This window comes from Tursiops truncatus, chromosome 13 (assembly GCF_011762595.2).
Source record: "Tursiops truncatus isolate mTurTru1 chromosome 13, mTurTru1.mat.Y, whole genome shotgun sequence".
In the NCBI taxonomy this organism is placed as follows: domain Eukaryota; kingdom Metazoa; phylum Chordata; class Mammalia; order Artiodactyla; family Delphinidae; genus Tursiops; species Tursiops truncatus.
In genome coordinates this window covers 87,425,804-87,452,859 of record NC_047046.1, presented here as the reverse complement: position 1 = coordinate 87,452,859, position 27,056 = coordinate 87,425,804, and the positions used below count along the sequence as shown (strand labels likewise).

General features: G+C 51.1%; 1 long non-coding RNA gene across 3 annotated transcripts in view; it reads left to right on the top strand.

Moving 5' to 3' along the window:
• Positions 1 to 24,419: 24,419 nt before the first annotated feature.
• The window catches only part of LOC109550210 (uncharacterized), a 196,930-nt gene continuing 194,293 nt past the window's right edge, over positions 24,420 to 27,056 (top strand). For all 3 annotated transcript variants that reach the window (XR_012325485.1, XR_012325484.1, XR_002176598.3), the window contains exon 1: positions 24,420 to 24,500. This is a non-coding gene — a long non-coding RNA (uncharacterized lncRNA). The remainder of the gene's footprint in view (positions 24,501 to 27,056) is intronic.

The following is a 27,056-nucleotide window of genomic DNA, read 5'->3' as shown; positions in this document are numbered from 1 at the left end:
TGGTTCATCTCTGTGTCCTCCGACCTGGGCTTAGAGGGGTCCTGAGAGCCAGCCATGCTGAGCGTGCAGTGAGCATGCTCGTGTCCCCCGAAATAAACTTTATTGTGAGCAACAGTTCCCGTCCCTTCCCCCCCCTCCCTCCCTCCCCCCCCCTTTCCTTCCCTCCTTCTCATGAAACCACTCTGAGGACAGACCCATAACAAGAGAAAGACACAAACTATAGGCACAACATTAGTGTATTTATATTTTTCCCCCAATGTGGTCTCTTCCCAATGTTACCTTTGATTCTATGTTTTAAATACACTTGCTAAATTTTTGAGAAATTAGAGAAAAAGGCCTCATATTTTAAATTTATTTCAATTTAACGATGATGGGATGGTCTAATTTCTTTTCCACAAAAAGCGTTCCTTTTTTCTTCCCAAACCTCCCCATGGCTCCTTGTCCAGCTCCCTTTGCGAACCTGGAACAAGCCTGCTGTTTGAATTTTTTGAGCGCGTGTGCAGGGCATCCTGATTTTCCTGAGAAGAGCAAGACAGCGATGAGGTGCAGGTAGGTTTGTTGGCGACAGTGGTTCCCTTAGAGCCAAGGGAGAGGGAGAGACCGTAAGTAAGGTGAGTGTCGAGGGAGGTTTCATGGCTGAAATTCCATGTAATTTAAGGATCGTTGACTACAGCCGAAAAATCACTACTATGAAGTGCAAGGCAATACCTTTGTTTTCTTTTATTTTTATTCCAAGGTCAGAAAAAAGTGATGAGCGGGAAGAACAATGAGTGGTTCTGGCATTCACTTAATACTAAAGTAATTTTATTCTCCCAAGATGAACACACAAGATAAATGAGAAGAAAATAAGATGCTAGGAATATTTAGACTCAATAATTCAAATGACAGAGTGAACATGTTTCTATGAATACTTTGATCTGGAAGTTGAAGTGCAGATGGCTGAGTCTGTGGGAAATTCTGTAAATGACTGGCATCTAAGCAGTTGGAAAGGCTTCTTTCCTTAATCGCGCGTGTTGTTTGCGTATAAATTGCGTTTATAGCTGCAGGTGCAGCCCAGCACTGGGCTGTTTTGTGTAGTTGTGTGTCTCTGTCTTTCCTCATGGCTGGATTCTGTTGCTGCGCCGTGGCTTTTGCACCGAGAGAGAAGGTTCATCGGCTGATGGTGACACATCGGGCTGGCTGGCTGTTGTTCTGGGCTTTGCTTTAATTCTCATCGTCAAAGGAAAAAGACATCTTCTGCGACGGTGTTATTAATGCGATAAAAAGAAATACTTGTTAATAACTAGATAATTTTACGAACGTGGGTTCATCCATCTGTTAATCTTAGTTGTGATTAAGGAGGGAATCCTATTACCCATTATTCCTAATGACAAGACCAAGGAGGCTTAACGCCTCAGCCGTGCAGCCGCAGAGAAGAGACGATGAAGGTGTCGGCGATCTCGGCCGCAATTGAGGAATTGGCCTGACCGCCACACGACAAAAGTGATACAAAAGAATTACACCCTCACTAAAGCCTATTTCTCCGTATAATCACACAAAATGATTTTTCTTAAATATGATAATAAATCACAGCAAAAAATCGATGTGGCAGAGCCCGACTGCTGTGGCCTGATAACACATCAATCAATATTTAGTATTTAGATTTTAATTAATACATAGCCGTGCAGAGACTTTTTAAGGGAGAAATATTATCTCAGATGAAACATCCGGCACGGTTAGCATGCAAAAGTTGTTGCTCGTATCTGTCATTGATCAGTCTGCTGGGGTTGCGATTAAAAAGCCTTGGAAATATCAGACAAGAGGGCAAAACAGACTGAACCGAAGAGAACGTGGTCGGCGTCTCCGCCCGGGAAGCAGCCAGCGCAGGACGCCATGGGCCAGGGCAGAGTCCCCGCAGCTGCAGGTTCGAGCAGGTGGAATTCAGGGTCTTGCGAAAATACAGACCAGAATCAGAGCATTCCAAATGAACGTGCCTAATTGCTGCCGTCACTCCCCCTGATATGATGAATTTTAGTTTTGGGTGAAAGTTTTCTCTTGATGATCAAGTATTTTAAAATAATTTTGACGTTTATTGAACACGCCACATCAGTTACAGTCACAGTTTTAATTCCCTCCGTTTCGCTTGCCTCGTGGACGATGTGGGCTGTTAAAGCTCAGGGTCCACGCAGGGGAGCCGGTGAGCGGGACGGGCTACTTCCAGATGCTGTTTACAAACTGCGTCCTCGGTCGCCACCCCCGGCCACCCCTGTCCATCCCCTAACTTCCTACTTCCTGCAGCTGTTATTTGAACCATGAGTTTACAAAACCAATCCCTGCGGAAATGACTCTTCTCTAGCAGTTTATGCAAACACACGAAGACAAGCAGGGAAGACGCAGCATTTGTTTTTGAGGTTCCTTAGGTAGAGAATATAAGAGACGGTAACTTGCCCTTTGGGGAGGATCCAGTGGAGCTTTTCACAGTTCTCTTCTTTTTGGCTTTTTTCCCCCATTTAACTTTTTTTTAAAAATTGAAGTCTAGTTGATTTACAATGTTGTGTTAGTTTCAAGTGCACAGCAAAGTGATTCAGTTACACATACATATGTATGTATCTATTTTTCTCAGATTCTTTTCCATATAGGTTATTACAAGATGCTGATTAGAGCCCCCTGTGCTGTACAGTAGGCCCCTGTTCTTTACCTATTTTATATGCAGTAGTGTATATCTGTTCACCCCTCCCCCACCCCCTCCCCCTTTGGTAACCGTAAGTTTGTTTTCTATGTCTGTGAGTCTATTTCTGTTTTGCGTATAAGTTCATTTGTATCCTTTTTTTTGGATTCCACGTATAATTACATTTTTCTTTTAAATCATTTCCCTCTCTGGTCTCCTTTCTCTGTCTTCCTCTGTTTATTTTCCCAATATGCTTCTTTCCCCCTCAAAGAGTGATGTGAACCTTTCTTAACTCAATATAAGAATAGCCACATCTTTCTTAATACAGCGTTCTCTGGACAGACCCCCTGGTGCACAGCGCCTAGGTCAGGGGCACTTTTGCCCATGTGGGCGGCCTCAGGAGGGTCTTAGAGAAGAGCCAGCCCTCCAGCCTGTCCCTCCCTCACGTGTCAACAAAGGCTGCCCCTGCTGGGGCTCGCTTTCCTCTTTTCTGTATCTCGAGTTACATGTGATTTTTCCATTGACTGTGGTACCAACCAAAGGCGCTGAGAGGCCCTGCGAGAGGCACTTAGAGGGTCTGCAGCGTCCACCTCGCGCTGCTGTCATGCTAAGGACAGAAGGAGCATAAGGGCAGTGGAGGGGGGACACGAGGCAGCCCTTGGTCGTGTGGTTCCCTAGCACGGAATTCTCACGTGAGGGTGTCAGCTGAGGATTTTAGAAAAATGAAGGCTCGTGAGATGGAGAAGGGCCTGATCTCCTCAGCTAAGAGCAGCATCTCCAAGCCGCAGGCTAACGTGGAGACAAGAATTAGACCAACAGACGCAAGAACATACGCTCGGGGACAGCTTGCTAGGATCCCGGGTGGTTTCTGATCATTAACCTTCGTTTTGGGAACCAAGAGGCACTACGTCGTCATGGTCAGTAGCCGTGAGGGGTGGCAACACATTAAATTTCAGAGACTAGAAGTTAACGGGATTCTCGTCGGGTGGAGAGTCTCGGGGAAACTGTGGGTTCAGGGGCTGCCAGCAGCTTCACCTCCTCAGGTGTCCTGCCCAAGTTCCACGTGGAATCTTCCAGCCTAGGGGCAGGAGGCCGGGGTGGGCACAGCCAGACCAGGGTCCCGGAGGAAGTAGCTCCGACGTCAGGCTTTACACTCACAGAAAAAACCTGGGTCATCTCGGAATTAGGGAAACGACTGAGTTGTCACTTATCAGAACCATACGGTATCAAAGGCTAGAACATTCCTGCAATTTGACCGAATAATTCTGCTTAAGGAATAATCAGATAAGAGTAGATGTTTACACATCAGGCTCTTCCGCTGCAGTAAAGGGGCAGCAGAACCATCCGTCCCCAGACAATAACAAAAAGTGCTAGGAGACACACTCAGAAGGTGCAAGTCCGTGTGTGACATGCAGTCCCCAGAGGCGGCCTGTGTTTAGGGGAACCTTTAGTGACATCAGGAAAGGTGACACCAATTCTGCTGAAAATGAAAGAATGGGAACACCCTGAAATTCTTCATCTAAACACCCTTTGGATGTGTCCCAACATTTGCCTGGAGGCAGAAGGGGAGAAACCAGTCTCGCAGGATGCGTCCCAAGGCTGAGTCCTGCTGTCTCTGAGCCCACCCCCGCCTCCACAGGAAGCGCCCAAACCAGTTCTCTTACTGGCATCAGATGGTCGCCATCCAATGTCCCCCTCCACCCCGTAAGATCTTTAGCGTCTGCTCTCCTCCAGTCCTACAAATCATGAGACAATGTTTTTGAAAAGTCCTGTCCTCAGACGAGTGCCATAAACCAGGCAGAGCCCACAGGTTGGAGCTGAACATACTAAACCTAAGAACAGTGTCCTGCAGCCCCGTCTTCAAGTAGTTACAGACTAACTTTCCCTACGCCAGGTGGGCTTTGCCTTTCCTCTAAGTGCCTCAGACGCTGCTAAACAAGGGGGTGATCTGAAGTAAAGGCTTTAGATACCAGAATGTCATATTTGGGATAGAATGACCTTTTATTTGTATTAGAAGCGACCTCTTTTTTCCACGATGATCAGATTAAAATAATACTCTAGGGCTTCCCTGGTGGCGCAGTGGTTGAGAGTCCGCCTGCCGATGCAGGGGACACGGGTTCGTGCCCCGGTCCGGGAAGATTCCACATGCTGCGGAGCGGCTGGGCCCGTGAGCCATGGCCGCTGAGCCTGCGCGTCCGGAGCCTGTGCTCCGCAACGGGAGAGGCCACAACAGTGAGAGGCCCTCGTACCGCAAAAAAGAAAAACAAAAACTCTATTACTTAGAATGTATACATGTAAAGCGATGGAAAGATATTATTTGTAAGATAAAAACAGCAATTCCATTTAAGAGATTTACAAAGACACCCCTGAGCTCAAGGTTCCAAATGTCTGCGTTGTGTGGGGTTGTGAAGTCACCGCCAGGTTACTGAGGGGCCCATTGTGTGTGGGTGTCGCATCAGTGCCGCCCTAGACTCCGTGCCAGCTTTGCTGTGGAAACCGCAGGCAGCCTCCACCGGGAGCTCCTTCCTTTCCCGGGAGAGAAAAACCACGCTTTAAACAGAGTGTGCCCTGGAATCATCGGGTCTTAGGTTCAGAACCTGATTCCTGATTCTCAGCCTGGGGTCTCCATCACACGCACTAGAGAAAATATCTGATGATCTGAATTATTTAAATTCCGGTCCCTCTCTGTGGCCAAGCTCGTGACCAAAATCTGCTTGGGAGGGAAGGTCTCTGAACACCACGTGTACAGGGCTTTTCCTGTTTCCTTTCTGCTCCGGGAGAGATAGACAACTTTGCGGGCCTGGCGGTGGGAGGACCCTGTCCTGCTCTGAGCTGGTCATTTGGGGCTCGGATGGCTCAGCCTCCGTGGTGACCTGTGTGATGTGTCCTGTCCCATCCCTCGGCCCCTCCTGTCTCTTTAGGGGAGAGGAAGGCTCCGGGCCCGAGTAGTCCTGTTAGAGTGAGAGTTTTGGGGGAGAGTTGAAGGGACTCCATGTGAATTTGGGAGAACTGGTAAGTGTGCTTTTTCTCATTCCTTGTAGATCAGGACACAACCAGAACCTTCACGCCAGGTGGATGGGAATGCTTTTCCAAGTTTTCTTCTTTTCCTTGCCTGTGTCCAAGCAGATGGCTGTGGGATGCAGTCCTAGAAGTCTGCTCGGCAGAGGAGGGAGCCTTCGTAAGTGTCACGATCCAGCAGGAGCCACCAAACATCATAGTCACATAGTTTATGCCCATCTCTGCTAGACACAGGTGCACTTTAAATCACGTCCTTTGTGAAACTCTAAGAGGCTCCCCCAAACTAGATGATAGATGAAAAGATTAGAGTTGTCAGAAGTGTTTATTATTAATCAACTCCTAATAATTGGCTGTAAGAATCTTCCTAAGAAAAGCCTTGGGTCTGGCTCCAAAGCAAGGGGGGTCGTGGCTGGGCAGAGAGGCCGTGACCTCTGAACGTCAATGCCCTTGGCCAGTCGTGCGAGATTCTGTTACGAGACGCATCTCAACCTCGGCATGAGAACGGGGCCGGCTCAGGCCGATGCTGGGTGTCCAGCTCTAGAAGCTGCCCTTGACGGGCCCTGACTTGTATGTGAAGAGGTGATGTACGTTTACACAGACCGGCTTGTGTGCACCTAGAGCAAATGGGCGGCCTGGGGAGGAGAGCTCATGGAGAGAGGATGAAGGTGGGCATAAAACGTGGTAAAGGGATTAGGGGAGTTGACTCCGGCCCTAAGTGTGTCTAGGGAGAAACTTTTTCATTTATAAAAAGAGGTGAGAGGGCTTCCCTGGTGGCGCAGTGGTTAAGAATCCACCTGCCAATGCAGGGGACACGGGCTCAATCCCTGGTCCGGGAAGATCCCACATACCGCGGAGCAACAAAACCCGTGCGCCACAACTACTGAAGCCCACGTGCCTAGAGCCCGTGAACCACAACAAGAGAAGCCACCGCAATGAGAAGCCCGCGCACAGCAATGAAGAGTAGCCCCCGCTCGCCGCAACTAGAGAAAGCCCGCGCGCAGCAATGAAGACCCAACGCAGCCAATAAATAAATAAATAAATAAAGAGGCGAGAAAGGAGATTGCAGTGAGGAGAGATGCTTCATAAGACAGAACCGCACCAGTCAAGCTTTTCAGACAGGCGCTAAAGCGAGAGGGTGCTTCTCATTTGACTGGTCTTCATCTCGACGGCAAGGGGGAGCCGTTCCCGGTTGAGGTTGTGTGCTGCCGACAGGGTGGCTCTGGGGCTCACTTCTTGGCCATAGCTCAGGACGTGAGATGTGAGATGTGGACCTCTGAAGGACTGGAAAGCCCTCGCGTTGCAGACAAGGCTTCTGGAGTTGGTCTCGAATGAAACAGCAACGAAGCAACTACGGTGCAACTCAGAACAGAAACTTGAACGGAGAGAAACCCGGGGGTCCCGGAAGGCCGGGGAGGAGGTGTTGGGGAGAGATGAGAGCTCGTGACAAAGCAGATCACGACACATAGCAAGTGCGTCTCGTGCCTGGAAATCAGGCTGAGCACCTGCTTCTAGCCCAGGAAAGGGTGGCGAAGAGTCAGGCAAACCAACTATAAAAAGACGTTTCTGAGACCGTCAGGGATGTTTGAAAACTGCCTAGATGTTTGATCACATGAGGAAATGGTCTTTAATTATTTAAAGTGTAGTAATGACGACAAGGCTACGTTGGAAAAGGAGGGTGTTTAGGGATGAAACGCTGTCGGGATTTGCTGTGAAACAGCAGGTGTGGTGGAGAGAACCTGCAGGACGCAGGTGACCCAGGCGACCCAGGCGCAGCCCATCACGGTGCGGGGGCCGCGCGGGCCCACCGCGGTGCTCGGTTTCTATGTGAGTTCCAACATTCCCGTCATAAATGTTTACTTTTTTGAAGGCCAGCTGTCACCCATGGTGACAGGGCTGAGATCAAAGCCGGGGTGTGTGGCCTGGTCACTTGAGCTCGGATGCAGCGCGCTCCGTGGGAAGAGCCGGCTGTGTTTCTGTCCGTCTCTAGCCACCGGCCCCGAGAGCGCACGTGGCCAGGTGGCCGTGAACTGGTTCCGATTTCGCAAGAAGGGCGTCTGCCGTTCATCGCGGCAGACTTCACGGCAGCCGTCCTGCACGTGTTCACCTTGTTCTTCCCAGCGAGACCGAATGTGGGTGCCTGTACCCCGATTTTACTCGTGAGAAGCCTTGGGCCGAGCGCGCTCCGTGCTGACCAGGCAGTGGGTTAGAGCCAGGTGTGCGCAGGGCCCCGGCCGCCTGCCCTGGGGTGTGCCCCCAGCCCTGGGACCGATGATCACGTCCGTGGATGCCCGGTTCACCCGGCACCTCCGTGCAGGCCGCGTGGCTCCGACCTCAACGGAAAGAGCGCGCCGCTAAGGCAGGCGGTGGACGGAGACTTCCGAGCACCGCCCAGTTATCCCCGCGGCGCGTCGGAGGCCACATCCGGGCGTGGGAACATGCGTGCGCTTCGGCAGGTGCGATTTGCCCCATTAGGTGGTGCCCGGGCTCCTGCGCTGTCCCGTGATGTCTCTAAGGCCGGCCCGGCCGTGCCGACGGCTCTCTGGTTCCTTCTTCATTTCTCCGACGGTCAGTGGAAGCTCTTAGTTCATTTCCAACGTCGGGCAAGTGTCAGTTACTTGACACGGGTCGCGGCTTTGCCGGGGGAATCTGGCTAATGTAGCAGGGCCAGCGCTTCCTCAGCTGTCATTGCCGGGAACACAGTCGTTCCAGCCCCTCCTGCTGGCAACCCGCTGGATTTTAGTCCAGTTCCTATGAATTGTACGAAATAAAATGTTTATTCCTATGCTGGTAAATTGTATGCAAAGAGCTGCTACCGAATGGATATTTCCGTCATAATTTGATCTGCTAGGAATATATACCCTGAGTGTCTGTCTACCTGGAGGGAAAATCGTCTTTTAGTGAGACGAAAAGCGTAACGGTGTCTCAGTTTCCTGTGGCGCCCGTATCTGCGCGCGTGCCTGCGTCTGTGGATACCTGCGTGCGTGCTTGTGTGTGTCCGTGCGTGCGTGTGTGTCTACGTTTGTGTGTGTGTGTATGTGTAAGTGTGTGGGTGTATGTCTGCCTGCACACCAGGGGGAAGAAAGCCAACCTGTGTGAGCACGTGTGACGTCCGTCTTTTATACGCGTTGTTCTTTATTCCCCTCAACGCTGTACTTTGGGTGTTACTATTACTGCTGTCATTGTTGTTGTTTTGCAAGCAGGACCCTCGGGCTTGCTTCGGTCACGTCTCTCGTCTACGGCTGCATGAGGGGGCAGAGCCGGCCCTCCGAGCCCACACTTCCACCTGCGTCTGGACAGCACACCAGGTGACACTTTTCTCTCCCACACTCAGGAGCTTAAACACACGCCTGTAGGCGTGTGTCCCGTGGACCCCACCGCCTGCGTCCCGTGTACCACACGTGCATCTCAGATGGAAAACAGGCGCCTGGCCTGGCCTCGGCTCCCACATAACCTCTCCCCCAGGTACACGTCTTCACGCCCCGATACCGAGGCTCCCGGACCCCGGCAGGTATGCGTTCGTTCCCCAGATAATCAGAGGCGCAGATGAAATAAAGCTTCTTGTGATGGACACCCGGCTGACAGGCCTGTTAGTTTATGGAGGGTGTGGGCAGAGTGGACTGGAAAATTTTGATCACTTTAATTTACTATATCCAGTGTGTCTGCTGTACTCGGCCAGCACTTTTATCAAGCGCTGTGAGGTGGTATTGATTTTTTTATTTTCTATGTAGGGTAAGAAGACAAGAGTCAGGAGCGAGAGTGAATGAAGAACTTTCCTCCGATTGCCGCTTTCCTCCAGCTTATAGCATCCTGTCGTCTGCGGTTTCAGATGACATGCGGTATGTCAGGGCTGCTGGGAGCAATAAGTGGGCTGAACAGCCACGGAAGGGCCTGACGAGAAAGACTGAAAAGGACGAGGAGGCAGCGGAGAGGGTTGGACAGTGCGTGTGAGCTGCGGGAAAAAGCAGGGGTGGAGGAAAACGTGTCCGCCGTGTGGGCGACCCATCAGCACAGTCCTGCAAAGCTGCTGGAACCGTCGGGACAGCAGCCAGCGAACAGCCGGCCGCGGAGCCCGCGAAGCAGGAGCCTCGAAGCCTTTGTCTGCTTACTGTCTTTCTGAAATGAACACGCTCCGCCCCGTGGCAACTGCAACATGGACACCACACAGCCCTGGCACGACGACTGAGGGCCTTTCAGCCCGTCTCTCGTTTCACAGGCTAGCTGGGTGTGTGTGTGGGCAGTGGGCACCTTCCCTCGGCTGCCCTGGGCAGCCCCTGGCAGCCAGCCCGGAGCCCGTTCCAGGGCACGAGAGACCGAATCCCGCCCCTGCACCCGCTGCGGTAGGCTCTGCACCTCTCCCTGTGGTCTGGAAGCCCCTTCCCACAGCCGGGCTTCTTGGCAAGGGTACCGCCGTTTGACAAAAGCTAGAGGCTGATGTGGGATATTTTGTGAAGTGACCTCCCCCGTGTTGCGGTGGAGAAAACGGGAGAGAAATGGGCCCCCAGGACTCTAGCCCCCGGGTTTATGTCGCCCTGTGTTTCATGTCTCCAAGTCTCTGATTTGCCCTGTGGAGGTGTGTGCCCTCACCTGGCATCTGCTTGGGAGTTTGGACCAGGGGTTACTAGTCACGAGCAGCACAGGTGCCCATCGCTGTCCCCCGCGGGGAGGGATGTGGGTTCGCAATGACCACACGATGCAAAATGCAGGTGCCTTTAGACAAACCCGAGAAAACAGCCTCAGACGTGGAGAAGCAGCAGAACCTGGGCCCTCCGGACGGAGCGGTGAGGCCGGGGGAGGCCGGTGTCGCTCCAAGCTGGGCACAGAGTTCAGGGTGGGCTCACGGCCAGGCCCACGTTTGGCCCCAGGACACACCACCCAGCCCGTGAGACGGCACCAAGACCCCACTCAGGGTGACCATGGAGGCCAGCGCAGCCGGAGGCAGTGCACTGGGGTCTTGGAGGCATCTTAAGGTAAGAACACAGTAATGCAGGAGGTCTTAGCTCCGCCAGGGTCTGGTTGACCTAAAAGAGACAAGGTCTCAGAACACTGAAGGGTAGTGGCCAGTGGGTAACAAGGGAAGTCCCGGAAATAGGTCAGAGATGGCATTTTGAACAACCCGCACACGTCCCACACGGCTCTCTCACTTTAAAATATCCTTCATTTATTGGCAAGTGATTCGAATCCCAGTCACAAAGCTGAAGGTGTCTGTGTGCTAATAGGGCCTCCTTCTGGAAGCCCCGATCCTGTCTTCACGTTGAACGCCGTTCCGGAAGACGATGCTTATATCCATAGGCCACTCAGAGCTCGCTTTAATTCCAGGGCATGAAATGCAGAGGGTGTCAGGAGGGAACAGGGCTTGAACGGCGTATGTGCACCAAACCCCCCAAAGAGTGGAGCCTACGATTCAGGACTTGTGCATTTTCCAGCTTCACCTTTGCGTGGCTCAGCCTCTGCCCGTATGAAACTGGCCTCACGCACTGGCTGCCCCCATTCACTCCCTGAGTCCCCCGAGGTGCTGCTGCGTGACTGTCCCCAAGCAGGTGTCTGGGAGACATTTGCTGCACGAATGAATGGAGGGGAGTGGTGTGAACACGATTTATAAAACCACAACAGAAAACTCCCTCAAAAATGGTTTTGGTAAAGTGTGAAGTTAAATCAGAAGTGGTATAATTTAAACTTTAAATTAAGACTTATGTTAAAGTCTTCAGGGTCAACATTTGACTAACAGACAAAGATAGTTGTTAATCAAAGGCGTCATACAAATAAACTCCTGAAACTTTAAATCTGATAAAGTAGCTTTTGATGCTTCCCTCTTTTTACAAAAACATCTTTACCTTTAAAGCTCTGTTTCCTCTGTTAAAGTCACTTAAAGGGATCTGTTATTGACCAAGTAACTCCTGGTGAAAACTCACGTGTCTCTCTCTCTCTAGGTATATATATATACACACATATATGTATGCATGTATAAAACTAATTTGATTGGAGTCAAGTTTCAGTAAAATAAAGTTAATGCATGTCTTTAAAAAACACGGTTTCAGGACTTCCCTGGTGGTGCAGTGGTTAAGAATCCGCCTGCCAGCGTAGGGGACACGGGTTCAGCCCTGGTCCGGGAAGATCCCACACGCCACGGAGCAACTAAGCCCGTGTGCCACAACTACTGACCCTGTGCTCTCGAGCCTGCGAGCCACAGCTACTGAGCCCGTGCACTTAGAGCCCGTGCTCCGCAACAAGAGAAGCCACCACAGTAAGTCCACGCACGCAACGAAGTGTGGCCCCTGCTTCCCGCAGCGAGAGAAAGCCCGTGTGCAGCGACAAAGACCTAAGGCAGCCAAAAATAAATAAATAAATTTTTAAAAAGTGGTTTGCTGAAGTTGTCTATTTATTTTGCGGAGACTGATGCCTTATCATTAAATGCAATCAAGGCCAGTCGCCTCCACCCCCAATTCTACTGAGTCGTTATCACCACGGGCAGAGTCTGGGATGACTCTGTCATAAGCGTTTTGTTGGCTTAGATATTTACACATTTTCCGAATGCTTTCAACTTAGTTTTAGGGCCCCAGGCAGCCCAGGTGAAATGCCTTATTTAACTCCGAAACACATTACGAGGGCGCTCATGGACTCTGCCCCTGGAGCCGCCTATCTGTCCGGATGGTTTGGGCTGAAGTGCGTGGGGCTGCGGGCGGACCCACCGGCCTCCCGAGGCCCCTCCATCCCCGGCGCCATTGTTCTGCTCTCTTTCTGTCCGTCTGTCCCTCCAGCTTTTGTAGGGAGGCGGGGCTCAGAGCCCGCCCTTGCAGAGGCACGGAGAACGCGTGTTGATCTCTAGCAACTGGGTTTGTTTTGTTTTTAGTCCCTAAGAGCAGTGCTTTAAAAATTAAGGGCCATGGATGAAAAAAAAAAGAGAGTGATGATGCAATAGAAAAGAAAAGCAAACTAACTTTCCATGTTGCTTGTGGTAAAAATGGCTGTGTGCTACCTAGTCTCAGATACAGGTGGCATTTGTCTCAGAGGAGATAAAAAAATTGTGTTTTTAAGGTGATGTGATGCACGATCGTGATTCTGTTTCACGTGTGAATACAAATGTAAGGTATGTGCAAGAATTGCTGAAATAAGTTACCAAGGTCGACAAGGTTTCTTCTACTTTTGGAGTTCTGGTGAGCTTGGTGTATTCTTTATAATACTGCAATTTGTCCTCATTATTTTAAAAGCTATTGCTACAGTTAAAGTAAATTGCTTTATTTACAATAGATAGGTTGCTATATAAAAGAAGGCAGGTCAAGTTGGAGTGAGAAGTGTCACTATTTGGGCAAGTAATCATCACTCAGCCTTAACGATATCGAAGACTCAGAGCTGTTTCGAGGCCGGCACACTTCCTGGGGCACTGATTTAGAAATCAATTTCATTTCCAACTAGAAAAGCCTCGTTCAGTGAATATATTAACTTTCCCCTTTGCCTCGTGTTCCCACCACAGCAGGTGATACTAACTAAAGACCCTGCGTGAAAAAAATTGAGTCTGTGGGCTTCCCTGGTGGCGCAGTGGTTGAGAGTCCGCCTGCCGATGCAGGGGACACGGGTTCGTGCCCCGGTCCGGGAAGATCCCACATGCCGCGGAGCGGCTGGGCCCGTGAGCCATGACTGCTGAGCCTGTGCGTCCGGAGCCTGTGCTCTGCAACGGGAGAGGCCACAGCAGTGAGAGGCCTGCGTACCGCAAAAGAAATAAAATAAAATAAAATAAAATGCTCCTTGAAATTCTGACCCATCATAACAGACAGATGCTCTCAGAAAACACTAACACTGAAAATAACAATAATGACAACCATAAATGTTAAAAGTGGAAACGGGCGCCTTGCGATGACAGCTTAGCATTAACTGTTGGTGAAGAAAGGAAGACTTTCTTCAAAAGGCGCCTCTTTCCACTGAAACTATAGACCTGAGCATTGAACTAGGGTGAGCGAAAGGGAACAACAATGGAAAATGGGCAAATGGCCCCTGTTTACCCAGGTTGTTTCTGAACAGTAATGCAAGGATGTAATAGAAATAATTTAGACACATGGATAAGAACCTTCCAAATCAATAGTGCTGGAAGAAATGCAGCATATGCTGATGCAATCAAACAGAATTGAGTTTCATACAAATGTTAGCAGATCTACATCGGATTATCACAGCAAAAACTCCATTTTCATTGATTTATAATGTATTATTATCGTTTCCACCAAACTGCATAGACAGCCACACAGAAGCTGGCAAGTGCCTTAAGGGTAAATAAGAGACGTCACTGCGGGGGTGGGGTGCAGGCATTCGGGGGCCAATAACTCACCAGGGCGGCAGGTGCCGGGTTCTAACGGTCCTTCTCTTGTTTTAACCTCATTGCATCATTCTTGAGACTGTTGGTGAGCGTGGGGCTGTTAGTTTGGAATTCACAGACCGATGAAGGAAAAAGGAAGGGAATGTTTTGTAACACGTAAACATTTAGCAAAAATGGAGCTTAAAAGGACCGTCAAACACACGTGCATCTCTGTAGCCATATCTGTCTCTGCCTAAATAAGGCGAAGAAATGATTCTAACCAGGATCGTTCTCAGGGGCCCACTCTCTGCGCAGGCCCACGGCTGCTGCCTCACACCCAGCTCTCCTTCCGAGGCACAGGTCAGTGTTTAGTTCCCCTGGAACCAGGGGGCTTTTCTCTTTCCAGCAGTTTCCTCACATACCCCTGATAACAGGGGACCATTCTCCAGCAGCCTGAGCAGTTAAGATTCTGCTCTTTTGAGAAGGGATTATCTGAACAGTTACTATAACAAAATCCATGAGCTTTTTAAGAAAACCAAAATGGAATTAATAATAATTGAGTTTTTAGCTTACCGCTGTAAGAAAAACAAATAGAAATTTGGGTATTAATTGTATTCCTTCATTGAAAGTAAGTTTTTAGTGAAAAGTGAAATAAGGTTACTGTGCTTGTGTCTTAGAATGATTTCACCATCTTTTACATGATCTGACTTATCCATACTTATCCCCTAAAACAAAACTCCAAGTCATTGCATCCTTTTCACCGATGACTCAATGGATGGCAGCAGGTTTGTTTTGCTAAAATGCTATTCATTAAATAGTCTTAATAATTTGCTTATTATTTCTCATGCACTTTGGCGAAGGTAGTTAAGACAAATTGGGTAACAGGTGAGTTCCAGCTTTCAGCAGGTGTGCAATGCACAATCCCCTGCCCCCTTCCCTGCCTCCCATCCTTCCTGAGGACATGGCGGAAGGAGGTGGTGCCCACTGGATCCCCAGGGTCCCTCCTGCCACCGGGACAGGGGTGGTGCTGAGATGAAATCGCCGTTCACGGGTGGATCTCAAAGCGGATTCTAGTTGGTTCCCCCGGGATCCAGTCCAGGTGTCACCGAGTAAACGTGTCCCAGCTGGACATGAGGGTGTGTGTGTGGGGGATTCAGCTGCACCATCCTCGGACCCGTCCTGGGGCCAGCACGTTGCTGACCATCTGGCGTCCGTCCAGGTGAGGCTCAGGACAGGTCACTCCTGGTTTCCCACGCCTCCTGGGAGTGTGAGCCCAGGACCATGACACTGGCCGGGCCTGAAGCCAAGGAGAGCTGTAGGAGCTGGGCTGGGACAGACCTCCGGCCCCTCGCAGGAGATGCTGTCTCAGGAGGATCCGCTCGCCCTCTGTCTCAGCTGGACGCTTCTTGCAGCTGGGGACACCTGACCCACCTGGGCCGTGCGCCAAGGGTCCAGACTCCAGCCCACAAAGCTCAGGTGCTCTGTGCACTCAACTTACTTTTCCTGCAATTCAACTAGTACCTATTCTGAGCACGGGTTCTGCCCAGTGGGAGAGGGCGGTCCTGGCCAGTTCCCGGAGGGTCAGTCGTTGGGATCCGCCTCCTCCTTCCCCTGAGTCTGCAGGCCCTCGGGTAGCCCCTGTCCAGACGCTATCCCTCTGTCCCTCCTGGTGGACTTGCTGAGCTGCCCACTCGCCCATTGTGTCGGGTGGTCCACACGGTCCTGGGGCCGGCTGCCCTCACCTGCCCACCCTGCGGATTCACAGGTGGCGGATGTCTGTCCTTGTGTCCTTGGCGGGACAATGTGATCATCTCTCCTCGGCCACTCGGTGCCCATCCAGCCCCCGCCTCTGGGGGACACCCCCCGGCATCTAATCCAGGTTCTCCTCGCGTCACCAGCGTCCCTTGACCCTGAGAGAGTTTTATCTTCTCTCTGGTGATGGAGGAAAAAAATGTCACCAGATGTGTCCCCCCAAATCAGATGTTTATGCCAGTACCTTGGCTTCTGGAGGCCAAAAGTCAAGAATTAGCTTATTCTATTTGGTTTCTATTTTGCAAACCGTATATCTGATAGGGGACTCATACCCAGCATATATAAAGAAATCTTACAACTCAATAAAAAGAACCAAAACCAAAAACCAAATAACCCAATTTAAATATAGGCAAAGGATCTGAATAAACATTTCTCTAAAGATTTACAAATGGCCAATAAGCAAACGAAAGACCATTAGTCATCAGGGAATTGCAGACCAAAACCACAACTTCTCACCCACCAGGATGGCTGTTCTCACAAAGACAGACAATACGTTCCAGTGAGGACATGAAGAAACTGAGACCCTCACAACACTGCTGGTGAAAATACAAAATCTTACAGCTCCTGTGGAAAAACAGTTTGGTGGGCTCTCAAAAAGTTAAACATGGAGTTATCACATGACTCTGCAATCCCACTCTAGGTATGCACCCAAGAGAGATGAAAACACATGTCAGCACAAAAACCCGTACACGCATGTTCATAGCAGCATTATTCATAATAGCCGAAAAGTGGAGACAACCCAAGTGTCCATCCACTGACGAATGGATACACACACTGTGGTACGTCCATACAAGGGAATATTATGTGGCCATAAAAGGAATGAGGTATTGACACAGGCTACAACAAGAATGGATCTTCAAAACATTATTTGGAGTGAAAGACGCCAGTCACAAAAGGACCTGTATGATTCTGTGCATAAGAAATATCCAGAAATGGACATCTGTAGGGACAGAAAAGGGATTCGTGGTTGCCTAGAGCGAGGGTGCAGGGGCATAGTGAGAAGCTTTTAATGGGGGGGCGGGGCTTCTTTTCAGTATAATGAATATACGAGACAGCATTGAACTGTACAATTTAAACGGGGGGATTTTAGGGCCTATCAATTGTATCTCAGTGATGCTGTTAAGAAGGAACCGTAAGGAATCTTGACTGTCAAGGCATCTTGGTCTGCATTTCCCAGTATGTGTGATGTTAATAAATGTTAAAGGGAAACATCTGTGTTCCTGTGATCCAACAGGTTTAGGAAATGCTTGACCACATAAAGTGAAACAGATTTCACCACTCCTGTCTCCTTGGCTCTTAAACTCTGTGCATGCCCAGGTGACCTGAGAGGGGCAGGTGTGCGTGCTCCATGGCTCACGGGATGGGGAGCCTCTCGCTCAGGGCATCACAGCGGTTGGAGCCCCCTGAGCGCTTCTTGGCAACAGGAACAGCTCCTACTTTATACGTGGGTAGACGAAGCCCTGAGAGGTCGCCGTTTCTTTCTACCTCTGCTGGATATTTGCCACTTTCTGAAGCTGTATATTCTCTGCCGTTCACAGATCTTGCCCCGGCCACGGGCCTCTGTCTTCTGCTAACCCTTTCATAACCATTGCACCCTGCACTGGGGTCAGCGCCGTTGTCTAAAGCAGGATCAATGTAAGCAAATGATAGATTTTCTCGAGAATATCTTATGGGATGAATTATCTAAACCTCTCCCTTTCCACCGTCTAGTAGGAAGGATGGGCACCTTCTTCTGGATACAGTGGTCCTGCTTTGGCGTCACTTTCGATCCCCTATGTTTATTAAGAAGCATCGTAGTGTCCAGTGGGAGTCATGACTGAGTCTCATGTGACCCACATGGTAGCAAAACTGTGATATGGTAAAACCAGCTTCTGGAAACTTACGGCACAGGCTTGATTTTTACTCATAGTTAAGTGGCAAAAACCTGCCGCCTGCACTGCGGGTTCTCAGCGTGAAGACACCTGTGCCTGGGGCAGCCTCTCTTGACGTGGCAGCAGGGTCGGGGCATTGCTGGGCATCCCGGCCGCTCCCTGAAGGATGAGCTTGTTCATCTGACTTGGTTCCTGAGCACTCAGCTCGCTTAAAAACACGGCAACACTCAAATAAATCCCTAACTCTCCACTAGGACTCCTGCAGGAATTGCTTTCAGGGAAAGTGCTTTTTCCATTCCTGGAACGACACCTCCAAACCTGGCAGCGAGCTGATCAGCAGGGGCGTGCAGCCTCCCCGAGTTTCTGCAAACAGAGGCGTGAGATGTACAGAGATATTTTCGGACTGTTGTTTCAGCAGTTAATGAAACGGCATCTCTTGATTTCTCTTGTTTTGCTTTTGCATAGTTTTGCTTCTACAGGGGCGTGAATAAGATTATGTAAATCTTCCAAGAAATTCTTGCGGCAGGAACGTCTTTTGGGTATTTGACATGGCCGGCCGTGTCAGGTGTCAGTGGAAGCTGAATGCTCTCATGCCATTGGCCCTACTATCCTAATTAGATCCCAGTTTTACCTGTGAAGATAGAATAGATGAAAGAAGCCTGTTCACCCTTCCTTTCCTGCAACCACACGGGCCTTCGCACCTTCAGTCTTCGCTAATCGCTCTTAGGAGCTGCGTTCGTCTGAGTGATGGGAGCCTTGCCCAGCACGGAGGGAGAGCCCGGCCCATCTCCCTAACCACTTCCATTCCTTCACATGCCCCATCTCAGTGATGGGCAACCACCACGACTGTCTCACTCCAGACTACGTTTATCACCCAGGATGAAGCTCTGCACACACCAGCAGGCAGCACCCTGCACACCCCCAGCCCCTGGCGGCCACTGAGGTACTTTCTGTGTCTCTAGATTTGCCCATTCTGCACGTTTCCTATAAATGGACTCATATAAGATGGGACCTTTTGTGACTGGCTTCTTTCACTGAGCATAATGTTTTCAAGGTTCATCCACATTGTAGCTCGAATCAGTATTTCATTGCTTTTTCTGGCTGAATGATATTCCCAGATACGGATACTGCCGCACTTGTCATCAGTGGATGGGCAAAGTTGTTTCCACGTTTTGACTATTGTGAATAACGCTGCTGTGAAAATTCGTGTATGTGTTTCTGTGTGGACACGTGTTTTCCTTTCTCTTGGGTGCATACCTAGGAGTGGAATTGCTGAGTCATATGGTAGTTCTCTTTTTAAGTTATTTTTCATTTATTATAACTTGAAGGGAAGGTGGTATTTCACATATAGAAATGTGACAATACAGTCGTATAGTAATTCTGTGTTTAACTTTTTGAGGAGCTGCCAGACTGTTTTCCGAAGCGGCTGTACCGTTTCACATTCCCCCTGATTTTCACAAGCATGAGGCCTGCTCCGTGGGGGTGAGCAGACAGGCCGAGCCACTTCCTGGGACTGGTGGCCACTGCTCGGCAGGTAGTGATGCCCCTCACGGTCCTGTCGGCTTGGATTCCAGGAGGTCCTCAGGTGTGGATGGGTGAGAAAAAGCATGGCTCATTCTTCCACTCCCAATTCTACATTTTTCCATGAAAAATGAAAATTTTATTTAAATAATTGTTCAAACTATTTAGCTGAACACTGAACCTGGTAGAGACGTATTATGGGGCTTTGTCCATAGTTGGAGAAATGACCCCATCGGTACACAATTTGTTTCTGCTTTCCAGGTACACGGAGTGCCCGCTCTCCCCTCTTTCCTCACTGTGCACGGCAAGAAGGGCGTGAGCGCCAGTGGTGCGGCTGTCACCCTGTGTCTCTGACCACCGCGCACCACAGTCCAGCTTTGTCGCCTTCTGGGCATCCTCACCGATGCCCCCAGAGCATCTCAGCTCAGTGCGTTAGAAACGGACTCATTCTCACGTCCACAAAACCAGCTCTTTCTCCAGGCTTTTCTGGGGCTGATGGCCAGCTGTCCTCCTGAATTGATTCTCTATTTCTTGCTTAGAATAAGACCATCTGGCCAGAGATGAAGGGTCCTCGCCTCCCTGTGGCTAAGGTGAGGCTGTGGGACAGGTTCTCAGCAGCGGGACGTGAGCGGAAGTGCTGGGTGGAAATTCCCCTCCCTGGAGTAAAAGGGGCCCTTGCCCTGGATTCACACCCCTCCCTGCAGGCGGGAAAGGAAGGACCAAGCAAATGAGGACAAGGCCCAGGGACAGCAGAGCAGCAAGACGAGGGGACCACACTTCCTGAATGGAGTCCCCGTGGGGAGAGCGACACCCGTGGCCATCCTGTGGCTTCTCGAAGCCATGCCACGAGGGCCTCTGTGTGGTTGAAGCTGAGTCTTTATCTTCACTCTAACCGCACCCCAGAGCTTGCAGTTCCTGAGGTGAAAAATCTGGGGTTCATCCTAGATCCTTCCAAATGCTTCTCCCACCACAACACTTTTCATACAAATTTCCTGTTTGACCGAGAGAAGCGAGTCAAGGACTGAGGTCTGTAAGAGGCCAGCTTGCAGATGCGTTTCGTTTGGCACTTGGGTTTTGTCCAAGTAATGTTTTACAAGGCGCGTTGTATTTGGACAACAAGCCGGGCCCGCTGCCCCGGGCGGCCTCAGGACGCAGCTGGCCACACGCAGCCTCTCTGAGCAGCTGTCCCACCATCCTGGGCGCTTCCTCCTCTTCTTTGTGCCTCGATTCTCATCTGTCAAAGGCAGTTAACAAAGAGCCCTTCCTCCCCTGTGGGACTGCGGTGAGGATTAAGAGTTAATCCAGGTGTGCTGGGCACTGGGACATACACGGTAAACCAGGGCTGTTTCACCCCCGGGTCCGGGACACGCTCGACTGTTCTATCCCCTCTCCCACCCCCAGCTCCTCCGCACTGTCCCATCACCACCCGCGCCCCCCAAGCCCCGTTCCTTCTGATCCTCGCCCTTTCCCGGCTCCTCGAGAAGGGTGGGGGTTGCACTTCCTTCTGCTTCCCTGCTCCACGTTCCCATCTCCCCTGCACAGTGTGGCGTTTCCCAGCTGGGCTCCCCGCCGCCCAGCTTCCCACCACGGCCAGAGAGGCGCTCCTAGTGTCCAAACCCGATGCCGATGCCCTGCTCTGTGAAGACCCCAGGGGTACCCCTCGCCTGTTGCCCACGGCCCAGCCTCTCCAACCCAGCTCCGGACACTGCCTCTGCCTCTGTTCCACCTGCAGCCCTGAGGCCGATACACCACAGGCCTCCCAACTCTGGCATTTTGTTCAACCTCCTCCCTGCGTGGAGACCTTCCTGGACTCACTTCACAGCCCAGGACTCGAGATCTCTTTTGGATGGAGCCTTCCCTACAAGACCCTCAGGCCCCCTTGATCTCCCACTGTTTCCATGTTAATTGTTCACTTCTCTAAGCTCCCATCCTGCAGGGTGGGAGTGTCTCCCCAGCACCCAGAGGGACCCCTGGGACACACAGTTTGCCAAAGGCACAGAATAACCAACCCTCAAGCTTCTTCTCTTGGGTCCCTGAAGAGCATCACAAAACGATGTACCCCTTTGCACCTTTTAAGCTGACATCTGCGTTTTCTCATCAGAAGTTTAAATAGTTACACAGATGTCATTTCCACTATATTAATATCTACTGCTCTTTAAAAATTAAACTTCTATAATACCCTTAAAATGAATCACATGGAGTCTAAGTACTATAGCAATTTGGTACATTTTACTATCAATCTAAAAAGACAAGGAACAGGGCTTCTCTGGTGGCACAGTGGTTAAGAATCTGCCTGCCAATGCACGGGACACGGGTTTGAGCCCTGGTCCGGGAAGATGCCACATGCCGCGGAGCAACGAAGCCTGTGCCCCACAACTACTGAGCCTGCGCTCTAGAGCCCACAAGCCACAACTACTGAGCCCGTGAGCCACAACTACTGAAGCCCGCATGCCTAGAGCCCACGCTCTGCAACAAGAGAAGCCACCGCAATGAGAAGGCCACGCCCACAATGAAGAGGTCCCTGCTTACCGCAACTAGAGAAAGCAACAAAGATCCAAGCAGCCAAAAATCAATAAATAAAATAAATAAATTTATTAAAAAAGTAAATGAAAAAATAAAAAGACAAGGAACAGACTCTTCTTTAACAGCCAGAAGTTAAATATTATTTTTTCCCTTAAATTTATATTTCTGTTTCTCTTCCCAATAGGAGTTTACCCTCATGTTATATAATATTATGTTTCAGTTGTTTTGGTCCTTTATCTTATCATGATTCTCTGTAAAAAAACAAATCCATAGGCTTAAAATTAAAATAATTGGAAGAATTTTGTGTTCATGAAGCTCTGATTTCTTCTGGATTTTTTAGTATAATTATTGTAAGGACATAGTCTATCAAAACAAAATAAATAAATTATAAAATTTAATAAGTATTAATCATTTAAAATAAATGTTAATAACTATTAAACACAGTAGTCAGAAGTGTATCTATAGATGCAATGCAGATAGCTTGTTTTTCTATTTAGCTATATCTTTGTAGATGAATATTCTCATTGCTAGAATGGGATGGCGTTCCTCCTCAAATCTATTCCTGCTTTCTGATTTTATAGATATATTTGCTAAGAAACTTGTGAATGTAAATTCACCGTAGAAATGGAAGAAACTTTGTTGTGGCAGTGGCATGCAATATTTCCAACTCTTTCTGAGCTGCATGCCAATAGTCACGTGGTGATCGATCAAAAAATGTTTTCGGTGATCTATCTCCTCAAGACTCAGTTAAGGGCCTCCTTCAACTTTGCTGAAGGCAAAGATTTGGAAACCATCAGACTTGCAAAAGGGTTTGTTGTGTAGTCATTGGCGTCACTCACGTTTCCAGAGCTGACGACGATGTTGCAACTGTTCCTTTGTTGGCCAGAGATGCTTTTCCACCCAGGCATGTGCCACAGTCCATTTGGGGGAGTGAGTGACAAGCCTTTGCTATGGAAGGAAAGTGGGGACAGGAACTCACGACACAGGCTCATTCTCAAGCAGATCGATTTTAGGAGAGAGTAAGACTGTAAGTTGAGGATCTGGAAGTTGATTCCTTAAGACCGTCTTGCAACCCTTTGAAAGCTACAGATTCACCCTCATTGTTTTAGCATCAAAGCGCCCGGTTAATCTCACTCAGGGCAGATTTTGTGTTCAGGGCAGCCCTTTGTGAGAGATCCCCTTTGTGGGGTCTCTGCCTAACTGCTTGCTTTTAATCAAAACAAAGCCATCAGCTAAGCACCGCATTCGGCCCATTGTCTCTGGTGCACAGGCATCTCCTGGTTAAAGATGAGTCAACTCTAAGTGAGAAACGCATAGAATAGGGGGTCCTGTGAGTCTCTGCCAGTCAAAACAAGTGGCTGCAGTAACCTCTACACCCCCTTCCCACCAGCCCACATCCATACAAGAGACATTCACTGAACAACTATCGTGCGCCAGGCGTGAAGCCTCGGGCTAGAAACACAAGAATCCAGGGTTCAAGGTTCAGAGTCTGGTGAAGGAGGCAGGTAAATCTAGAGCAGGGTTCCACACACCAGGTGCAATGCCGGTGATGGACTGGAGTCCCCAGCTCCTGGCCAGGGTCCCCAACTCAGCCGGAGGGCAGAGGCCGAGCCTGCTTCCTGGAAGGCATGCGACCCCAGCTGAGGTTTAAGGACCACTGAAAGGCATGCAGACCAAGTAGGGAGGGTAGAAATCAGAAAGGGGATTCCAAGCTGAGGAACCCGGGGGCACTGGCCCAAAGGCTGCAGGGTTCCTTCGATGGGACCTGGTTCAAGGCTGGGAGCCGCAGGCCCGTGGATCAGTTTGCCCTGACGGCCCGGAGGGATCTTAGAAGGAGAGATGTGATCGGATGGTGTTTGATCTTTTGTCAGAGATTAGATTGGGACAAGAATAGTGCATAGAATTTCGTTAGGAGGCTACCTGCTAATGTACCTGAGAGATGATAGAGGCCGCGTGATGGAGAGAAGGGCAGAAATGAAAGAGAATTAAGGGGTGAGAACTGACATGACGTCATCATTGCATGATTTGGGGAGCAGGTCAGGGATAGGGAATTCGCACGAGTGACTCCAGACTTTTAGCTCGAGTACCACTTTGCAAGGAGAGATTTATAGGAAAGGGGGTGACATGTCTGTTAGGGACGTGTTAAGCTTCATGTGTCTGCATGGCATCGGGGTGGCCAGTGTTTGAGACAGCGGAAGCAGATTAGAAAATCGTCAATCAGTGGGCAGTGGCTGAAGCCTCGGAGTCAATGAGTCCCCGGAGGAGGGGAAAGCCAGAGGGCGGCGGGGCTGAGGCTTGCGGCAGGGGTCCCCGCGTTGGGACGAGGGAAGAGAAGTCAGCACTGGGAGGGCAACCCGGACGGAGCCCACGGAGCCCAAGGACGATGGACGGATGGCAGGGTCCACAGATCAGGGGCTCAGGGTGGCCAGGGACGTGAGGACGGAGCAGGCTTTCTTGGAGGCAGAATCCAGAGAACCTGGTGGAGAAATTGGTGTGTGAGTTGGGGCGTAAGCTGCAGGGCTGCCCCCAGGGCGGACGGTGAAGGGGTGTGAGGAGGGTGGGCCCCGGGGCGAGGCTTTGACGTTTGTGGGTTTTATTCTTTGAAGAGGAGGATGCCCGAAGCACGTGTACGTGGTCCACACAGACAAGCTGGGCGTGGTCTCGGGAAGGGGCGTGGCCTCGGGAAGGGGCGTGGCCTCGGGAAGGGGCGTGGCCTCTACCGGATGTGACTCAGCAGGAATGCAGCCGGGAATCTCCGGCTTGGAGGAGGTGAACCCTGAGGAGTCCAAGCCTGCGACGCGGAAGGGACAGGAACATCCTAACTCAGGTGAGTCTGACGGCACCTGTGCTGCTCCCAAGGTAAAAGAAATCCGGGGGCGGGCGGCAGAGTCTGGGCCTTGTCCACGCGTCTACGGTATTTGATGTGGGGAGAGTGGTCCAAATTCATGAACAAGGAGGGGGTGAAATCTAAATTTTCTTGTGTATAAAAATCCTCCTCCACCCCCCCGCCACCCTAACCAGTGCCCCGCAGTTGCTTCCCCGTGAGCGCGTGTGAGCAGAGTTCATGATTCGGGTGCGGACGCGGGTTGTGACTCAGCAGTTTTTTGGAGAAGTTTGCAGGAAAGAAAGCGACTGGTGAAAGAGCTACAATTTAACGAGAAGCATTCATTAACCAGGAGCGTCTGTTGACAGGACAGAACCTGTAGTAGTTTTCAACTCTCATAATTAAACTAAATTAACTTGAGAATCCCTTGGCCTAGCTTTGATGTGGCTCCTGTGGGCCCCCTCCTCCTGAGGCAGACGGGGAACAGCGACTTAATAACGTGTCGTACTGAGAACGAATCTTTGTAATGGGCGTCAGAATCGCCCCTCGGAAGGGTGTCAGGGTTTCCCGAGCAAGCGCCGTTCGGGCTGTATGGCGTCATCGGAGCGGGTTTGGAAGGCAAAGCTGTCTCGTCTCTGGATTGGGGAGGATTAGAGTCCAGTAGAACCAGGTGTATCTCAGCTTAGAGATTACCTAACAGGTGTCTGACCAGGTGAATGCGTTTATAATTCTCTCCATTGATGGGAAATCTAACTGGGGGGAGGGTTTGGAGTGGAGAAATAAAATGTACCCCCTATTCTCCTTTAATTTCTCCGCCAATCCGGGGGGATGGGAGGTATCTGACTTAAGGACTCCGTCGAGCTTCCATGGGATTCGTTAGGTGGTTGGCTTGATGCACTTGAGGCGTAATTGCTCCGAGATGAAAGAAATAGAAGGTGTTCATTTATAGTTCAGTTTCCCTCTCATCACCTGCAATGCAAGCTGAAATGTTATTTTGTTAGAGAAAATGTCAGCTACTTGTCAGGGATCCGATGAAACACCCATTGTACAGTTTATATTTTAACTCGGTTCTGACGCTGTCTACCCGGAGTCAGAGCCACAGGTTAAGGGCTCAGTCCCACAAGGCTGCCCACCCCTCGCCCCCCGCCTGGCCCCTGCTTGGGTGCAGGTGCCGAGGACTGGGGGTGTCTTGGACACCGTGTTGGGGTGCAGGTCGGTACTGCAGGTGCCGCTGCGGGTCGGGGCAGCATGAACGCTAGCCCTCCATGCAGGTGTGCCTGGACTCCTGGTTCCCTTTCCGTGTGCCCCACTTCCTCACTGCGTAAGAGTGAGGGACCTGCGTTCGTAGCTCTCAGGTTCAGGGAAGACAGGGGAGAGCAGAAACACGCGTCAGTTTGGAGGGAAGGGGCTCAGGGGCCCTGGGCTCTGGGGCCGATGCTGTACGGAGCTGTGTCCTGCTGGGTGCCCACATGCATTGGACCCTGCAGGGCTCTCTCCCAGCCTTGCAACACCTCTGCTAGGCTGGGGATGAAACCAGGCAACAGAGGTCAGAGTTGGGACAGGGGCCCAGGTTCGAATTCGTCTGGAGCAGCCCTGCCGCTGGGGCTCGCACGCCCAGGGTGAATGAAGTTCAGGCCCGCGTGCACCTCGAGCGGGAGGCCGGCCGCCCCGCGATGAGCTCTGTGTGTTCACAGACGATTCTTGCTGCTGTGTGGACGCCACACAGACGGACAGGTGTCGGGGGCCCTGCCTGCGCCACGGGGGTCAAGTCCGTTTGGTCCTGACGGGCCAGCGGTAGAGACACAGGAGGGGAGGTTCGAGAGGCCTCCGCGATGACTGGAGGATGCACTCTCTATCTCAGCTGATGCCTTTTGGCTCCAGCACGTGTGGAAATCCCGACGTTGCGGTGTGACGGGGCTGCCATCGCACAGCTCTGCTAACTACCCGCCTCCTTCTGCAAGGCCTCACCTAGTTTCCACACAGTCGGAACGGGCATCGGGTCCATCACAGCCCGCGCTCAGTGGTGGGCGTGGAGGCTGGGGAGGGGCTGGTGCTCCCTGGGAGGTTCTGCGCCTTCGCTCTGAACTGGAGGGGCTGGGTCTGTGCAGCAGTCCTGCAGAGATGACCAAGTTCGCAGGCTCGTTTGGAGATCTCCATGAACGAGGACGGGCGCTGATTTTTGAACTGCGGGATCGAGCCTGCGGTGGGCTGCTCTCTGCTGTGTGGTGTCGACACTCAGGAAGGACGCGCACATGGGCTGTCGGGTGCGTGGGCACCACACGGATGTACGGATGAGCTGCTTACCTGGGGCGCCGTCCTGATGCGTGGGCCCGGCCCACCAGGCGCCGCGGGCGCTTCGCACAGCAGGTGCGGGGCAGAGGCAGGTGAGCGAGCCCGGGCAAAGGAAGATGAGGCGAGGCCCGGGGTGGGTGGAGGGGACGTGGCGGGGCGGTGCCCTTGGCACGCCCGCTGCAGCCCGGAGAGCACGGGGGCCTGCTGGGAGCGGCTTGGAAGCTGCCGCCTCTGTGGGTGGCTCCGTCCGGAGCCCAGGACGTGCTC